The sequence below is a fragment of the Chenopodium album genome, chromosome 8 (assembly GCF_948465745.1).
Source record: "Chenopodium album chromosome 8, dcCheAlbu1.1, whole genome shotgun sequence".
In the NCBI taxonomy this organism is placed as follows: Eukaryota; Viridiplantae; Streptophyta; class Magnoliopsida; order Caryophyllales; family Amaranthaceae; genus Chenopodium; species Chenopodium album.
Window position 1 is genome coordinate 4771984 of NC_137841.1, and position 18849 is coordinate 4790832.

The 18849-nt window shown below is 31.8% G+C and overlaps 2 pseudogenes; one reads left to right on the plus strand and one right to left on the minus strand.

Moving 5' to 3' along the window:
* Positions 1 to 5958: 5958 nt before the first annotated feature.
* LOC145642650 (cytosolic sulfotransferase 15 pseudogene) lies at positions 5959 to 6963 on the minus strand (annotated as a pseudogene).
* Positions 6964 to 16773: 9810 nt separating this feature from the next.
* Positions 16774 to 17867, plus strand: LOC145555689 (cytosolic sulfotransferase 5 pseudogene; annotated as a pseudogene).
* Positions 17868 to 18849: the final 982 nt, after the last annotated feature.

Genomic DNA, 18849 nt, shown 5'->3' on the forward strand with positions numbered 1-18849 from the left:
ATTATGATCTTGCTCATTGTTATTGTGAAGGTCTACCTGAGGGTAAAAGTGCCATGACGAAATAAAAGTGTCCAAGGGATTTCGACATACATAAATTATTCGAGATTTTGAGGATTTTATTGATTTTGGAAGTGAGAAATAAGTTATATGTGTGGCAAAGAGTCGAGGCGGGGATAATTTGGCTAAATTGGGTAGGGTTTCATCACTAGTGTTAACATAAACTGTGTACTCGAAATGTGGAACAAATTTATTAGCATTTTCACTATGAAGTGGGTGTTTGTTAAAATCGGAATAAATATTCCGATTTTATTGATTTTGGAAGTGAGAAATAAGTTATATGTGTTTGTTTTTTTTTAATATATATTTTTGGTTTTTTTTTTTTTTGTTGTTGTTATTTTAGTTAGAATATTTTATAGCCACGTACTAATATAAGTAAACAACCGCGCTAATAAGCAATCTTAATTTCAACATCACAAAAAAAATCTTAACTTTTTTTTGTAGATCATGTTCGTTTCACAAATTTTGGAACTTTAAGTTTTTTTTTTTAATAAACGCACGTAACTGCAAATTCATACGACAACGAGAGTTTTTTTTTATAAGGAGGCGATAAGGGATTTTTAGTACTAGGTTCTCTACTAAAGTCTGCTGATTATAACTTTTGTTGAGTTTAATGTGTATAATAAATCAAACATTCAAACATTTTTTTTTTTTGAAGAAAAGACAACCAAACTAATTAATATGTGATATATAATGGCACACAATGAATATGCTCATCTTGTTCGAAGAACAATGATTCCTAATTGTTTGATTTGGTAAATCATTCTTTCTACTCTGATGTTAATTGGATCATCTAATTTTATTTTTTCTAAAAAAAAAAAAAAAAAAAAACGAACCAAAGTAGTGCAAAGGAAAAAATGAAAAAATAATTTTTTTTTCCAAGTCAAAAATTTAGTTAGTTCCCATTAGCTTACAAATGTATGATTAGATTGTTAAATTAAAAAAATATCAAAGTTTAGGGAGTTTACCTATTAGTATAATAGTTTAGGCTAAGTTTAGGGAGTTAACCTGCTATATCAGGTTACTACCTGAAAAATGACCTCCAACCACCTGAGTAGTGAGTAAATTGCAACTTTTAAGAGTTTAGTGAGTAAAGTGCAACATTTGGCTAAGTTTAGGGAGTAGTTGTATGCTTTACTCGATTGTTTAACGTGTGTGGTTTTAAAAAAAAAATAAAAAATTCTTGGTCAATAAATATATATATATATATATATATATATATCATTGTCAATTTACTCATTTTAGTGTATGTATTTAAGATATTTTTTCTTCAAATTTGTATATATGATGTTGAAGTTTGTAGTAGAGATATTATATACTTCTTATATCTCTTGATATCTTGAATAATAATAGATGATATCATAATTTTCAAATTTTCAAGATATATATTACAACTCTAATAGTCTGATCATAGTTTTATTACTTTTCCATTTGGAAAGTAAATAGCTTTGTTGTCCACATATTTTGCGTGAATGAAGAAGACATGGGGGTGATAAGTGTCTGTGAGGTAATGATGTTGGGTTTGCTTAACCTCATTCATCCAAGTAATTATAAGAAAAATGAAAATAGAGATTGTACAAACGAAGTATTATTTACGAGATGATAACAACAATATGATAGATGCTTGAAAAAAAAAAAGACAAAGATGATCGAAAATGAATTTTGGAATGTTTTGTATTTCCATGTGGTTCCGATGAAGATCATATGCTTAGGTATCGGATTGAGAGCCTACAAAGTCCCAAAAAGGTTTTTTTATGTAATTGGAATACCAAACTCTCTCCAAAAGGAATTATTGACATTCAAAAGGCTTTGGAATCTGATCCCACAAATGGATTCCTTCAAAAACTAGATGAGAAGCCCTCTTTGGACATCTCTTACCTGTATGCCCAGAAGGAAGCCATCTGGGCTATAAGATCCAGATTAAACTGGGCTATAAGTTCAAACTCAGTGCAGATGAAGGACCACCTTTTCGGGATCATACTCTATATTGCAGTTTTGCAGGTGCTATTCAATACCTCACTTTCACTAGGTCAGATATTGCCTATGCGTTTCAACAGGTGTGTCTTTTCATGCGTGATCCCCAGGAATCTCACTATGAGACATTGAAACGCATTCTGCGTTATGTTAAGGGTACCATTGATCACGGTTCTCATTTATATCCTACTGCTTCTCATTGATTTATTGCTTACACTAAAGTTGATTGGGGAGGTTGTCCCAATACCCAGCGTTCCACTTCGGGCTACTGTTGTTTTCTAGGGGAAAACCTTGTCTCCTGGTCATCTAAGCATCAACATACTTTATTAAGTCGAGTGCAGAAGCAGAATATCGAGGTGTCGCAAATGATATCTCTGAGTGTGTTGGCTACGTAATCTTTTATTAGAGCTCCATTGTCCTCTACGGCAGGCTCCTATTGTTTGTTGTGATAATATCAGCGCTATCTACCTTTTTGGCAACCCCGTACACTAGTAGAAAAAAAGCATTAGGCACCCCCCATATGGCACCGGTTCAGGCTAAACCGGTGCCCAAAACCGGTCTGGAAATGGGCGGGATTTTACCAAAAGAGAAAAGGCACCGGTTTGGCCTGAACCGGTGCCAAAAATTAAAAAGGCACCGGTTTGAACCGGTGCCAATTGAACCGTTCCTTACTTTAAAAAAAAACCGGTTAAACTTAAAAAAAAAAAAAAAAAAAAAAAAAACGGCCATATAAATATGAAACCCTATTTTGCTTCACTACTAGCTCGCCGCTTCATTCTCCTCTCCTCTTCTTTCCTACTATTTCTCTCTCCTCTTCTCCTCTCCTCCTCTTTCACTCCACTTAACCTCCTTCCCTTTCTCATCGATCTCCTCCTTCTCATCTCCTCCTTCCCTTTCTTCGTTCTCATCTCCTTCTTTCCTTTCTTCGTTCTCATCTCCTCCTTCAAGCTCACCACGAAGACCACTACGGAGACCACTACGAACACCACCACGGAGACCACCACGAACACCACCGCAAGCACATGCAACAACACCACGGAGACCACTCCTCCTCCCTCAATTTCTGGGTTTTTGTGTTGTGATTTTGATTTTTGATTTTTGAAATTTGTTTTTCGATTTTTTCTGGGTTTTTTCGATTTCAATTTTTTTTCGTTTTTGTTTTATTTTAATTGATTTCTGGGTTTTTTTATTTGTTCGTTTTTGTTTTTATTTTTTCGATTTCTGGGTTTTCAATTTTTATTTTTGTTTTTCGATTTTGATTTTTGATTTTTGATTTTTGATTTTCTTTTTTATCGATTTTGATTTTTGTGTTTCGATTTTTACTTTTGTTGTCTGATTTTGATTTTTGATTTTTGTTTTTCGATCTTGATTTTTGTTTTTCTTTTTTTTTCGATTTTGATTTTTATGTTTCGATTTTACTTTCGTTGTCTTATTTTGATTTTGATTTTTGTTTTTCGATTTTGATTTTCAATTTTTTCTGGGTTTTTCCGATTTCAATTTTTTTTTGTTTTTGTTTTTATTTTAATTGATTTCTGGGTTTTTTAATTGTTCGATTTTGTTTTTATTTTTATGATTTCTGGGTTTATTCATTTTTTTTTCTGGGATTTTGTTTTTATTATTTCGATATTATTTTGATGTTTTGATTTCTGGGTTTTTTTCGATTTTATTTTTAATTTAATCGATTTTAATTCAATTTTTTTTTTCTGGGTTTTTTTTATTTTTTTTCGCAGTTTGTTCATTTTAATCAATTTATTTTTGATGTTTTAATTGGCGCAGGTATACATAATCCAAGAATCAAGAATCAAGAATATGGGGATTTTTAGATTGTGATGTTGTAATATTTTTTTTTTTTTTTTGATTTATATTGTAGTTTTTTTTATTTATTTATATGTTGTAATTTTTTTTGATCTATAAGTAATTTTTTTTATTGATCTATGTTGTAAAATTTTATTGATTATATATTAAACAGAATCGTTTAGACGTTTATATTGATTGTGATGTTTGATTTATATTTTGTGTTTTTATTTAAATTAGTTTATTTAATTTTTAAGCAAAAAAAAAAAAAATATATATATATTTTTGGGGGTTTTTTGGCACCGGTTAACCGGTGCCAAAAACTTTGAAAAAAAATTTAGTGGGCCTTTTTGGCACCGGTTAACCGGTGCCTATTACACCCTATGGCACCGGTTTTGAACCAATGCCAAAAAACCATGTTTTTGCACCCCTCACATAGGCAGCGGTTCAAACCGGTGCCTTAGACCGGGTTTGAACCGCTGCCAAATGCCTTTTTCACCTAGTGGTACAACACCAACGCACCAAACATGTAGAGATGGGTATTCACTTTGTTCGAGAGAAGGTTGTTTTGGGAGAAGTTTGGGTTCTGCATGTTCCTTCTAGATATCAGTTTGCGGACATTTTCACTAAAGGCCTACCACGAGAATTATTCCTGGATTTTAGGTCCAATCTTAGCGTACGACCTCCTCCCACTACAACTGCAGGGTTGTGATAGATATTATATTCATGATAATATTTGTCGCAGATTAGGATAGATTTACAATATATTTTGTATCCTTATCGTACTAGGTTTCCTACCGTGTTGAGATCTAGCATTTTAAACTCTATATATTGAATCAATGGTACACACTCCAATTTGAGGAATTTTCCCGAAATCTAACAAAGAAGATGAATTGAGAGATGAAAGAGGAGAGAGAAAGATAATGGGGAGATTAATCAAATTATTAGGGTGGAAAGGGTTAGATAATTAATTTAGATTAAGTTTGTAATGTTTTGTATTTATGTGTAGTATTATGTGCTAATAACTTTTAAGTGAGGGTATTTTGGTCATTTTGACAGAAAAAGTTACTAAAATGTGAAACAAATAAGTTTTTTGCAAATAATAGTTATAGCACCCTTTTTTGGTAAATATTACAAATAACTGTTAACGGAGGTAGTATTTACTTTAAACTGAAAAATGTCTGATTATACAACTGCATCCAATGCATCTTAGACTTGCTTGGATCGAAGTCAATCATCGAATTGGTAATGACAAATAAGGCATATAAATATGAGTGGCAAAAAGTTAACGAGAGGGTAACTCTGTATAATCAAGTTGGCTTCATTTTGGCCTTTTGGGTGTTGGAAAAAAAAAAAAAAAAAATCAGGTATTTACAATTTTGTTATCACAAAACTTCATGTTTCCTAGCATTTGATCATTGGCTTTACGCACGAAGTTCAAATCTGCTTTCCTAGGTTAGGTATAGTTCAAAATTTTAACTTCGTAAAACTAAAATTGCGCAATTCTCATAATCTCATATACTCCGTAGTCATGTACTCGAATCATATTTATATACCACAAATCTTCTTAGTAGGCCGTAATAAAAATAGTGATGGTAAGACAAGTTCAAATAATTTATCTGAATAGTGATGACTAAACAAGTTCAAAATTAATTCTAAATTACTTTACAAAAATATACTTTAATTTATAGATGTGAATAATTACGTCTTTGCTTTGCTATGTCATTATATATGTCACTTAATATGTTAATGATCAAAGGTTTTGTTGTGTAAATTTTTTGAATCTTAGGAAAAAACATATGCATGCATATAATTTTTGGTATGATCATCCAAAAATAATTAAGAACAATATTATTTGAAATTGATACAAGAAAGCCAAACTACATACAATAATAATTACTCGTTAAAAATACAATTAAAGTTGAACTCTCCTATCAACAATGTACCGTGTAAAGTGTACACATTATTAAATTACAAAACAATATATATATCTCTCCAGGGTCGCACACTAGCTAGTTATTATTGTCAAAAAAACAACAACAAAACAGAAAATAAAAATATATTAAGCGAAATAAATCAATTCAACAAATTGATATTCACATTGATCGAAAACAAAACCATCAACCTTTTTAATTACCTTGGAGCTTCATATGAATTAAAGGGTTTATAATACTTAGAAGAAAAACCAGAGGCCTTGAATTTTTCAAGGAAGTTTTGATCAAAATTCTTGACTATCGTAGGGCTCAAATAATTAGTCCAATCTCCAACTTCCCCTTTTCTAAACAAAGCTTTGTTCTCAAAAAACCCATAATAACTACCATTCTTATTCACATCCATTTCCTTCAAACTTTCAAGGCTGCAAAGTTTGATTATATCATCTATGATACCTTTGTTTTCCTCCTGCTCCGAAAACGGGTAACCCACAAACTCCGCGAGCTTTTTCACATGGGCCTTCGGGTCCTCCTTTAGCCCTTCATATTCCATGAACAACACTTTATTTGGATTTTGCACACTCTCCTTCCAATAACCAAGTACATGGTCATCATAAGGACCAAATGGGAATTTACCCTCACAAAACATACCAAAATGCTCCTCTATCATATTATGGTCTTGCTCATTGTTATTGTGAAGGTCTACCTGAGGGTAAAAGTGCCATGACGAAATAAAAGTGTCCAAGGGATTTCGACATACATAAATTATTCGAGATTTTGAGGATTTTATTGATTTTGGAAGTGAGAAATAAGTTATATGTGTGGCAAAGAGTCGAGGCGGGGATAATTTGGCTAAATTGGGTAGGGTTTCATCACTAGTGTTAACATAAACTGTGTACTCGAAATGTGGAACAAATTTATTAGCATTTTCACTATGAAGTGGGTGTTTGTTAAAATCGGAATAAATATTCCGATTTACAATAGTATAGAGGAGGGCTTTCAGCCATGTTGTACCGGTTTTAGGGAGACTAGCTAGAATGATATCAGTGTTAAATGCCTCAAATTGTGTTTGAAATAAGATTGATGGTTTAAGTCTTCTAAAGGGGCACCGATAATTCTGGTATAGAATTATGGGGAAAGCACCCATCCATAATTCCTTTGGGAGTGAAGTTTCAAGTTGTTGTAAATGATCTTCTAACTCTTCCATTATGAGGGTTTTTTTGTGGTTTCTCAGGCTCCATTGCATAGTGTGTGTGTACATGAATGTCATAATGGATGTATATATACATTATACATGCATCATGTACATGTACATATACAGGGTCGTCCTAAACTTTTTGGGGCCCTGTTCTAATTCTAAAAATTGGGCCCTAATAACAAAGATGTCATTTACAAGAAGTAATTTAGACTAGAATTTATACTACAATGAAAAAAAAAAAAATTAATCGAATCAAAAAAACAAATAAACAAAATAATTAAACAAATAGTGCACTGCACCTAGAACTAGAGGTGTTACAAAAAACCCGATCCGGTTGTCCCGACCCGATTTTCCGACGACCCGGAAAATACTCGGTGGGAATTTTTGGCAAAAAAGTTATTTTTTCGGGTCTGGTACCCGTCCCGGGAAAATGGCCTTGTATCTGGGTCGGGACATGGGGCGGATTTTATTATTATCGGGTACCCGAATACCCGATAATAAATAAAAATAAAAAAATAATTTGCCCCCATTCCCGCAAAGGCCCAACCCATACTGATTCCACATTTCCACTCTACCAGTTCAGTAGTTCATGGATTAGGGCTAAAATAATTCGCCTCTTCCTCTCTCTCTCTCTCTCTCTCTCTCTCTCTCTCTCTCTCTCTCTTAGATATGCTTTCCTTCTTCTCCTGTTCACTCGAGTTCAAGGGAGTTTAAGCCTTCAATCTCAGGTAATTTCTATTCTCATGCAAGTTTAATTTCGTTGTAGTTTGTGGTAATCCAACTGATAGTGTATTTCGTGCTAATTGTGGAAACAATTTATCGTGGTATTGCGTTTGTACAAAATTTGTAGTGTATTTCGTGCTCAAATTCATGGTATTGCGTTTGTTCATGGAAAATTGACTGTTGAATGTTGATATGTGTCTTGAATTTGCTATGTGCGTGAGGATTTGTCTCCACTTACCAGATTATGTGCGTGAGGATTTGTCTTGAATCTTGATTAAAATGTATGGCCTGAGGATTTGTCTCACTGTCTTTATTTGCTTCTCTTATAATCTTTCTATATGCAGTATATTCCTTGTATATTAACATGTATGGACTAGTTGTATAATCTGTAAGTTTTTGATGTATATTAGCATGTATGGACTGATTTATCTCACAGTATATATCTTGAATTGATGTATATATGTTTGTTTTTTTACCAGAAAATGTCAGATTCTGATGACTTGATGGTGACAAATTCAAATGAAACAGTTGGGAACCAAAGATCTGATTATAGTGATGAGGCAGAAGTTTTGGAGGGGGCTATAAATCTGGAAATCTGGAATTATAAAAAAAAAAAAAAAAAAAAAAAAAAAAAAAAAAAAAAAAAAAAAAAAGAGATCCGGGTACCCATGTCCCGACCAGAATAATCCGGGTACCTTCCGGGTACCCGGATTATTCGGGTCGGGACATGGGACAACTTATCAAGTACCCGAAACTCCGGGTACCCGGATTTGAACACCCCTACCGAGAACACACAAATCAACAAATTACAAACATTACCAATTTTTCAAATTCCAAATACTCCATATTAAAAACCCCATTGCCACTAATCGAAGTTACATGTAACCGATTTCTTTTACTTTCCACTTTAAAAATGTAACAATAAACTCAGAGCAAATCACAAAAAACTGAAATTACATTATGTAATATTAGGGGGGGAAAGTAGTAAATTACACCTACCTCATATATGAGTAATATGACTGATTTTCCTTGTTGAATGAATTTTGGTCTTTAACCGAGTAAAAATAGAGTAATCCAATTAGAGAAATTTGGATTTATTTGATACATATAATCAAAAAAATTTAAATATCTCTTTCAATTAGAAGTAATTCAAGAAGTAAGAAAATACTACTCCATACTCATAATTGACCATTGACTTAGAGCTATTTAAAAAAAAAAAAAACACATTGAATTAGAGAGGAAGGTGGACCGGTGGGCAGTGGGAGGGAGTATTAAATTGGAAATTTCAATATTGTTATGGTAATAGCGTGAGAATTAATTACTAATTAAGGATTTAAAGATGGAAATTAAAGATTACTGTACAAGAAATTTGATACACAATTATTGTATGTTGTCCCTACATACAATACCACTAGAAATTTGACACATCATCAAAAAAGTGGAGAAAATTAGGAGTCAAATATAAATTGAATTCTAATGGAACATGGCCCCATTATTGTAGCCAATAAAAACATGACAAAGTATGAAAATTTTAAGCTACAGGCGGTGGTACCATGCTTGGTACATACAAAAAAACGCGGAAAGAACATGTACCTAATTTGTAAAGAACGTACAACTATTTTGTAAAGAACATATACCTGTTTTTGTAAAGAACAACTAAATGTTATTAGTTTTTATTTATCTAAAGAACATATGTAATATTAATAAAGAACATCTTGTTAAAAAAGATATTAATAAAGAATATGATAATATTATGTAATAAACATTATTTACAAATACCACCATAATTTAAAAACGAAAATAAAAAAAAACATTTCGCAATAAGCAACAAACATAATATTACAAATAAAAGTACATTACACTGATAATAAAAGAATATGTAAATATGTTCTTTTCACTCTTTTTTGGTAAAAATATGTTCCTTTTACTTTAAGTATGTGTTCATTACAATTTAATAGTATGTTCTTTTCACTATAGATGTATGTTCTTTACATTTATATAATATGTTATTTCCGCGAGAAACGTCTGTACAATGCATGGTACAGACGCCTGTAGGAACCACACACTGATTGCAAATTGACTAGAGTTATTAAGGGAGCAGATAAATTTAGAAAATCATGAGTAAATTGACGCTTCATATTGCCGTACAAAGACTTTTTTTTTAACAAAACTAGGCTCCAAGTGGAATTTGGCCCTCAAGATTTTGGGGCCCTGTGCTAACAGACCTTTAGTCGGCCCAACATATATATCTGAGATATATATATATATATATATATATATATATATATATATATATATATATCAGATTGATTCATTGATAAAAAGTCATATATATATATATATATATATCAGATTGATTCATTGATAAAAAGTCATATAATATATTCTTGTTAGTTCTAATGATTTGTTTTCAAATCATATCATGATAATTACTCCGTAGTCCATGTTACTTGTTCATGACTCAAAAACATTAAATTTCATTATGAAATTAATTAATTGTGGTTGTTGGCTTCTTACAATAATAAGTGCAAAAAATCCAAAATAATAACTAAATCTTGTTAGGTACCAAAGTAGTAGTCACTAGTCTCACTACTAATAATTTCACCTACCCGTTTTAAAATTAGTTGAAGTGAAAGCTATATTATTCTATGGTGATCATCAACTGAGAGGCTGGCTGAGAGTGGCAATGAAAAATATGTGTCACACAATTATCAAGCAAGTTTGGTTCCCTTGTCAAAAACAATAATTAATTAACTTTGTATTCGTCAATCTTTCTTTTTCTATCTATCGATGTCATCTGATGTTATGACGATATTAATTGACAATTATATTCAATTACGACGAATTTTATACGTAATATTTTACGTATCACGAGTTCCAAACTTTCTAGTGATGTATCTAAAAAACGAAGGAAGTTTAAGTTTAGAAAAGATGTACGACCATTAATTGGACCTGATCATCCTATCGAGTGGCAGCACAATTTAGCTTAATCCATGAGTGTTATTTCAGATAATATAATACAAGAGGAGGTGAATTGAAGTATGTTCCTAGTGTCTACTTTTCGCGGAATATAAAACTGATTGCTTTTAGGAACTTAGACAATTCAAAGCGGATTTTACGGGGAAACCTTCCAGGGCCCAACTGGAAGTAAAACCTCGACCCCCCAAGAAATTTTCAACACAAACATTTCACTATAATAGGGCAATATCAAATTACAACCTATTATACACAGACCTTTCTCACAATTCCACCAAGGACACTTGCTACTCGATAGGACCCTATCCTACCCAACCTTAAGTCCCACACTTAGATTCACTCGTACTTCCAAAGTACTACTCACAGCTACAACTCGAATTTTAGAGACTTTCAAACTCCTCACACCCCAATACATAAAACACTCAAAACCCTTTTCCCCAATTACAAGATCTCAAAGAATAACTCTAAATACAAATCAATGAATAAAGAGATAAAACTAATATGATGGACACTTAAGATCTGTCTGGAACTTACTGGACGAACTGAAACAAAACCTGACTGGAACTTTGACCTGGAGGTTTGATTTAGCTTTGTGGTGAAGGATGAAACCATTAAGCACGACCACTCAACTTCATCAGCCTCGACTTTGAATGAATACATATGAGCATATTTATAGTACATCCAAATCATTCTTTTCGTAAAAGATAAGTTTTCTCAAAAGATATGTTTAAAAGATATTTACCAAAAATAAGTTTTTCAAAAATATATCTTTTTGTTAAGAATATATTCTGTCAATAATAATAAGATATATTTGCTATAAAATTAGATTTTATTTAAAACATATACTTTCCAAATATATTAACTTATCTTTTTCAAAAGATATACTTATCATAAAATCAGATTTTATTTCAAACTTATATTTTCCGAATATACTAGCTTATCTTTTTTTTTAAAAGATATACTTTTAATAAAATCATATTTTATTCTAAACTTATTTTTGCTTAAAATACTTTCCAAAAATAAATTATCTTTTTCCAAAAGGGATTTATTAGAAAATAAATATCTTTATTCTGTAAAACCAAATCCGTAAAAGATATGCACGTATTAGGTAAATATTTATATCATTAAACCGACTTTTAACGACATGCAGACTTAAGTTCCGATTAGGTTCTGGAACTCTGACAGTCTCTGAGTTCCTGACAAGTCAGTAACTCTAATTTCATTGACTGTTTAGAGTTCACCTTGGTTTTATAGACTTGTTCCAGACTTACTTTTATGTCCAACATACTTACATGAATCCTAGAGCAATATACTTCGATTTCTCTATCTTCATGTTGTTTCTATGAAACTCTTGTTCTGGAATATTGTAGTATTGATGTATTTTAGATTTCAGGGCAACGTTCCACTTCTAGAACCGCAGGCCAAGTTCCTATCAACGCAGACCAAGTCAACTCTTTAACTTGTTGTCTTCAAGTTCCTTTTAAGGAACGATCCTGTTAGGGAACTGTAGGGAATATTTCAAGCGTTAACCCCTAGCTTGAACCCCACTGTGATCATACACTAAAGTACGGTGGCGTCCAAAGGGAAAGAAGATAGAGCAAAAGAGTCGCCAACAAGTTTTTTTAGGAACTTGTAAACCGTTCATGAGGTGAAGGTTACACCCCTTAACGATCCAGGAGATCGTCAACTCCAATAGATCTGGAACCAAATAGGGTTCGGGGATGAAGGTACAAATCCAACCTAAAAGAGATTGAACCTGCCCTAATAATAGGCCTCTACTTTATTCTGATCGTATTCATGTGCGCTTTCTGACTAACATACAATCAATAGGTTTAACCCTGAACCTGTTTATCTATGTTGGTTGAATTTAATGCACAAATAAAACTATTATTGACGATCACTTGAATTATAATCATATTAACCCTAACAAGATTATTAATTATTTTATTAAGCGTGATTACAAGTACCAAATTCCCTTTAAACATGCATAAAAGGTGTGATCAAGCAATAACAATAAATATATCAAGCAACATAATAATAATCAAAATAATAATAATAATAATAATAATAATAATAATAATAATAATAATAATAATAATAATAATAATAATAATTAAAATTATAAAATCATAATCATAAATCATAATTAAAATAATTATATCAACGTTAAAGCATAATACTAGCAAGATCCTAGGCATGATACTAACAAGATTAATAACAAACCCCTAACATGTCACTAAACAATAAAAATCATGGCCTTAACTCTAACATGATACTAACAATCATAAATATTAGGAAGAACATAAAAGGCATCATAACAATCATATTTAATTTAAGGAACTTATTCTTTACCCTAAACATGATACTAGGAATATCATAATAACATCATAACATCAATGTGAACCATTAAAGCACTTACTTTGATGCCTCATACCTCTTTCTAATAACAAAATACACACGTTAGTAACTTCAAGGAAAATAATAATCAAAACAACAATTAAATTAAATAATTGAAAGAGAGATTTGGGACCAAACCCTCAGAAATTAAACTTTTCACGTCTAGGGCGAAGGCAACTTCGAATTTGGCTAGGTGTATCTAGATCTAATGAGTGCGGAATTTTATATTTGAGAGAAGCTAGTTTAGAAAAGAGAGAGAGAGAGAGAATAATCAAGAAAAACTTGATGAGAGTTGGTGAAAATAGAAAGAATAAGAATTGATGAGAATTGATGATTGTATGTGATTGAGGATGAATGTAGATGATTGTGGATGATTGCTGATGAATGAAAACGGAGTTTTTACGACGTTATTTATAAAGAAAATCAGCCAAAAAGAAAAAAATATCAAAACAGAGTTCTGGCGCAGATAAAATTGAATTAGCGCCAGACGCCAACATTAGCGCCAAGCGCCAAGCGTAGCGCCAGACGCTACAGCTGGCGTTTGGCGCTGATTCAGAAATTCACGCGTTTTCTTAAAATCAGATAAAAATTGTCGTACAGGAGGATAAAATCGTATTTTTTCCTCAAAAGTGTTCTTTGATTTTAATTAAAACTCTGAAAAGTCAACAAAAGTCAATTTATCAATGCTAATTAAATTAGGAATGAAAAGAACCTTCTAGAAGAATCTAGAAGACTAAAACCATTCCTAATTGCATTATGAATGATAAATCCATATTAGGCCCTCCCCTAGATCATTGGGCCGCATATAAGGCTCAAACCGGGCCCAGCTCAGTAAATTGGCCATAATTTCCTCAATATTCATCGGAATTGGGCTTATAATATATCGTTGGAAAGCTCTTGTCAAGCCCCATCTAACTACACTACTATTGGACCCATATCATGGACCAACCAAACTGGATTGACTGTTTTCTTAAAATAAGTTTTCAAAAACAGAGAGAAGAGAAAAGAAATTAAAACTATCCGCAACACTAAACTTTCCACACTTTCACTTCATTCGATTATGATTCGACGTGAAAGGTACTCATCACCGGGTTTGGTTATGGGGAGACACAAATGGGTGTCTATAGGAACTGAGATAGTTCTTGTTAGAGAACTAAGTTCCTGTTAGGTAACATGCTCCAGCTTTCATGGGAAAGCCTGCCGAAAGTTCCTTCTGGATCTTGTTAGAGAATACCTTCAGGTTCCTTCGTGGTTTGGTTCTCATGGGAGAACCTGCTTTAGGTTCATTCATTCTCTCTTGTTCCTCTTGAAGTCTTCTATGTTCCAACCCATTGACTTCACCTAAGTCAGTTCCTGTCTTCACATAAACACCTAAGAGAAATATTAGATTGAAGTTTGTTTGTCATAAACAAACTTCAAGTAAGAGGACTAATTAAACTTAAAGCTTATGTAAATACTTCTACACATATACAACTCATGTATGCATATTGTACTAACCTCATGAAGCTAACATATGCAAACACCTATTTACATAGTTACCTTCATGGTTCTTTAGCCATCTTCATGCTTATCAACCATGACACTCATCATTGTTCTTGTTTTTCTATTGCTTATCATATTTGCTCAGGTTCCGTATATATATATATATATATATATATATATATATATATATATATATATATATATATATATATACTTGACATTGCTTAGGTTCCTTGTATCCTGTTCCAAGCATAATTTGTTCTTTCTACGCACAACTTAACAAACACGTTAGATAGATATTCATCATTAGTTTACAATCATCAAAACCTAATTACTTAATAATGAGATTTATACTTCCCATGTTTCATCGCAATTTGTATCATTTTGACTTAATATGTTTGTCCATACACTAATTTGACCAACATAATCTTTAATTATGTTTTTAAAAATGCATCATACGTATGGAAGTACCATTGCGTGCAATGTGCTTAGAATGGAAAGCAGACTTGTGCAAATTATAGTCCCCTTGTTTTATTTGACTAGGTGTTCGAATATAGTAATATTACGATCGTATATTTGTACAATTATTTTTGTTGGTTTTCTAGTTGGTTGAGGTATTTGTGGATTTAAATTAAATAAGTGGCAGTAAGGTTAGACATCACTTTCCTTAATTTAATGACAATTGAAAATATTAATTGTGAAATTTATGCAATGACAAACAGTCAATTTGACAAATACCAACAAAGAAACGGTAAGAATATAGTAAGCACTAAATTTTTTATACCAAATTCTTCTTTCGATCGGCTTATATATATACTTTTAAAAACTAACAGTAAGAGAACATTTTCACTTGAATATATATATATATATATATATATATATATATATATATATATATATATGGGATCCGGTGAGAATAAATTCATATGTGAGAATTCATACTTATATGAGAACTAATTTTAAATTTAGAACATGTGAGTAAAAGTTTAGAATATACGAGTAAAAATTTAAAACATGTGTCTGAAATTAAAATTTAGAACATCTGAGTAATAATTTTGAACATCTATGTGAGTAATATGTTTAGAACATTTGATTTAAGAATTAGAACAAGTGATTAAAAATTTATAAAATCTACTTTATGAAATTTTAAACATATGAGTAAAATTTAGAACATCTGATTTAAGATTATGAACATGTGAATAAAAATTTAGAACAAATTGATATAGAATATACAAAGTGTGACTAAAAATTAAAATTTAGAACATACGAGTAAAAAAAATAGAACATGCGCTTTAAAATGTGGAACATATAATTAAAAATCTTAGAACACATTTAAAAATTTAGAACATATAAGTTAAAATTTTGGAACAAGTTATTTAAAATAAAATTCATGATATTAAACTTAACTAATTTATGGTTTAGAACATGTGAGTACTAAATTAAAACATTTGATTTAATTTAGAACACAAGGAAAAGTTTAGAACATCAGATTTAAAATTTAGAACATACGAGCAAAAATTTAGAACATAAAGAGTGTTCTCAAATAAGAAAAAATCTCACACATAAGAAGTCCATTGTTTAAAACTTTTCATGTGCATTAGTCCACTGTTTAAAACTTTTCATGTGCCAAGCAGTTGCCATTTCCTTCGGTTATATTTTAGTTTGCTATATATATGCTTCTTGTAACTTGATGAAAAGAAAGAAGAATGAATCAGTAAAAAGGCAAGCTAGTCATAGCCTTTATATTTTTTCCTCTTATTCTAATATCAAGCAGTAACATTATTTCTTCTTCCCAACACATCTATGTTACTAAAAAGGATGGGACTTGCAAGATATATTTAATCACACACTTTATAGAGTGATATAAGTATTATTATGTAGCATCTTAATATTTATACTGAGTACCATAAAATAAGTTCTACACAATTAATACAAGTTATCTGTATAACGTACCAAGCAAAGCTTGACTTGGTCTAGTGGAAAAGCCGAAAAGTCTTAAGTCTTTAGAGTTGGAGACTCCCTTACCCTTACACCCTTCCTCCCATTCTCAAAGTGCTTATTCGCTAACTCAGATATGAGGATCTATGAGTTGTTCCAGCCTGATTGCGTAGGGTCCTTCTTCTTATCAACCAACCAACCAAACGTTATCTCTAATTCTATACCATGTGACGTCGACAAGTGTGTACTACTACATAATAGAACATTTTCTCTATAGCTAGCTCTTACACCTTTTTTTTCTCCCTAGTTTATAACTCCATTGGTTTACTTCATTTTAATGGCAGCCTCAAAACCCACAGACACAAAATCTCAAGTGCAATCGGAAGATGAGTTCAAACAAGGTGAAATCGCCCTTCAAAAAGATCAATTGTGGTTTGGTTATCCATTACACTTTTATCAAGGATTTTGGTGCCTAAATATGATTTCAGATATCACAATCTCTTTTCAAACCAACTTTCAAGCTCAAGATACTGATGTTATTTTAGCTAGCCTACCAAAAACAGGTACAACATGGTTAAAATCTCTCCTTTTTAGCGTTGTTAATCGAAAAAAATATTGTGATGTTTCTCAACACCCTTTGCACTCTATAACTCCTCATGAACTTATCGACCATCTTGAGTTTGAAGTATACAAAAATTGCCATGGTAATGATCTACCAGACCTAACTAAAATTCCATTACCTCGACTCTTTGCTACCCACATGCCGTATTTACCATTGCCTGAATCAATTAAAACATCAAAATGTCGAATTATTTATGTTTGTCGAAACCCTTTAGACAATTTTGTTTCTTCATGTCATTTTTGGCCTAAACTTGATCTAAATAAAGGCATGAAATTAGATGTGAACATAATGGAGGAACATTTAGACAAGTATTGTAAGGGGATATTTCCATTTGGACCTTATGAAGATCACTTGTTAGGGTATTGGAAGGAGAGCATGAAAAACTCAAACAAGGTGTTGTTCTTGGAATACGAAGGGTTAAAGAAAGAACCAAAAGATCATTTGAAAAGGTTGGCTGAGTTCGTGGGTTGTCCGTTTTCGAAAGAGGAGGAGAAAGGCAATGTCATAGACGAGATAATAGAGTTATGTAGTATTAAAAGTTTGAAAGAAATGGAGATAAATAAAAGAGGCAAGTATTATGAATGGTTTGAGAATAAGGCCTTGTTTAGGAAAGGAGAGGTTGGAGATTGGTCCAATTATTTGACTCCTTCAATGGCTAAGCGTATTGAAGAAATGCAAGAGAGGCTTAAGGAGGCTGGTTTTTCTTTTACGTACTATAATCATTTGAAAGCGAAGGATAGCTCATTTGGTTAAAGTTTTCTCCCGATGCCTAAGAATGTTGACTGGTGTTTGTTTTACATTCTATAATAAATTGAAAGCGAAGGATGGTTCATTTGGTTAAAGTATTCCTCCTAGTGCCAAAGAATACTGAGATCAAGGTCGTCGAAGTACAGGGTAAATAATTATGAGTTTTTGAATGTTAAATAAAACTTGTGTAGTAAGTAACAAGGATTTGAGCCAAATAAAGAGGTGTCTAAATAGAAATTTCCATTCATTGTTTCTCGTTTTTAGTGTATTTGTATTGTTGTTCTAAATATAATAGCGTCTGCCCTTCTAGGCTTTCTATTTTTACGGCATTGAAGTTTATTGTACTGTTATTGTTTTCTAATGTTGCTTTTGTTTGTAATTTTGCATTATTTTCAATGTATATATCAATGTTTATTGGTATGTACTAGTAGTCTAGTATTATTATGTGTTCACTATAATAAGAAGAATAAATTTGCAACAAATTTTTTGCGACAAAGATTTTTTTTTCTATATATAAAATTAGCAACAAAAATATTTTGGTCATTACCAAAGCCTATAATATGTATCATAATACTTCATATCATATACATACGTATTAGTATTGACGGTTTGGTTTGGCCGCCAATGATAGTGTTAGTTATTTTGGGACAGAGGGGTACGGGGTAAAATGGCAATATAACTATATAAGGGCATGTGTCTCATATGTTGAAATTCAGTTCAGTTTAGCTCCTAATTTCCTTCTCTTATAAAATATTCATTTCATTTCAGTTCAGTTTAGCTCAGTTCAGCTGAGTTCAGTCACAAGAACATGCCCTAAGGTAAAGTCAAATCCATGCATGTGAAGGATTATTTACCAAATTCGGGTCTCAAGTGCAAACATGATTTGATGCATAATGCCGTCTTTGTCATAGAAAATAACGGGGCCTAAGTTCTTAATAATAGCACTGAATTATTTTTGAAGGAAAAAAAATAATAGCACTGAATTTTAATAATGCCCAGTCTTTATCATA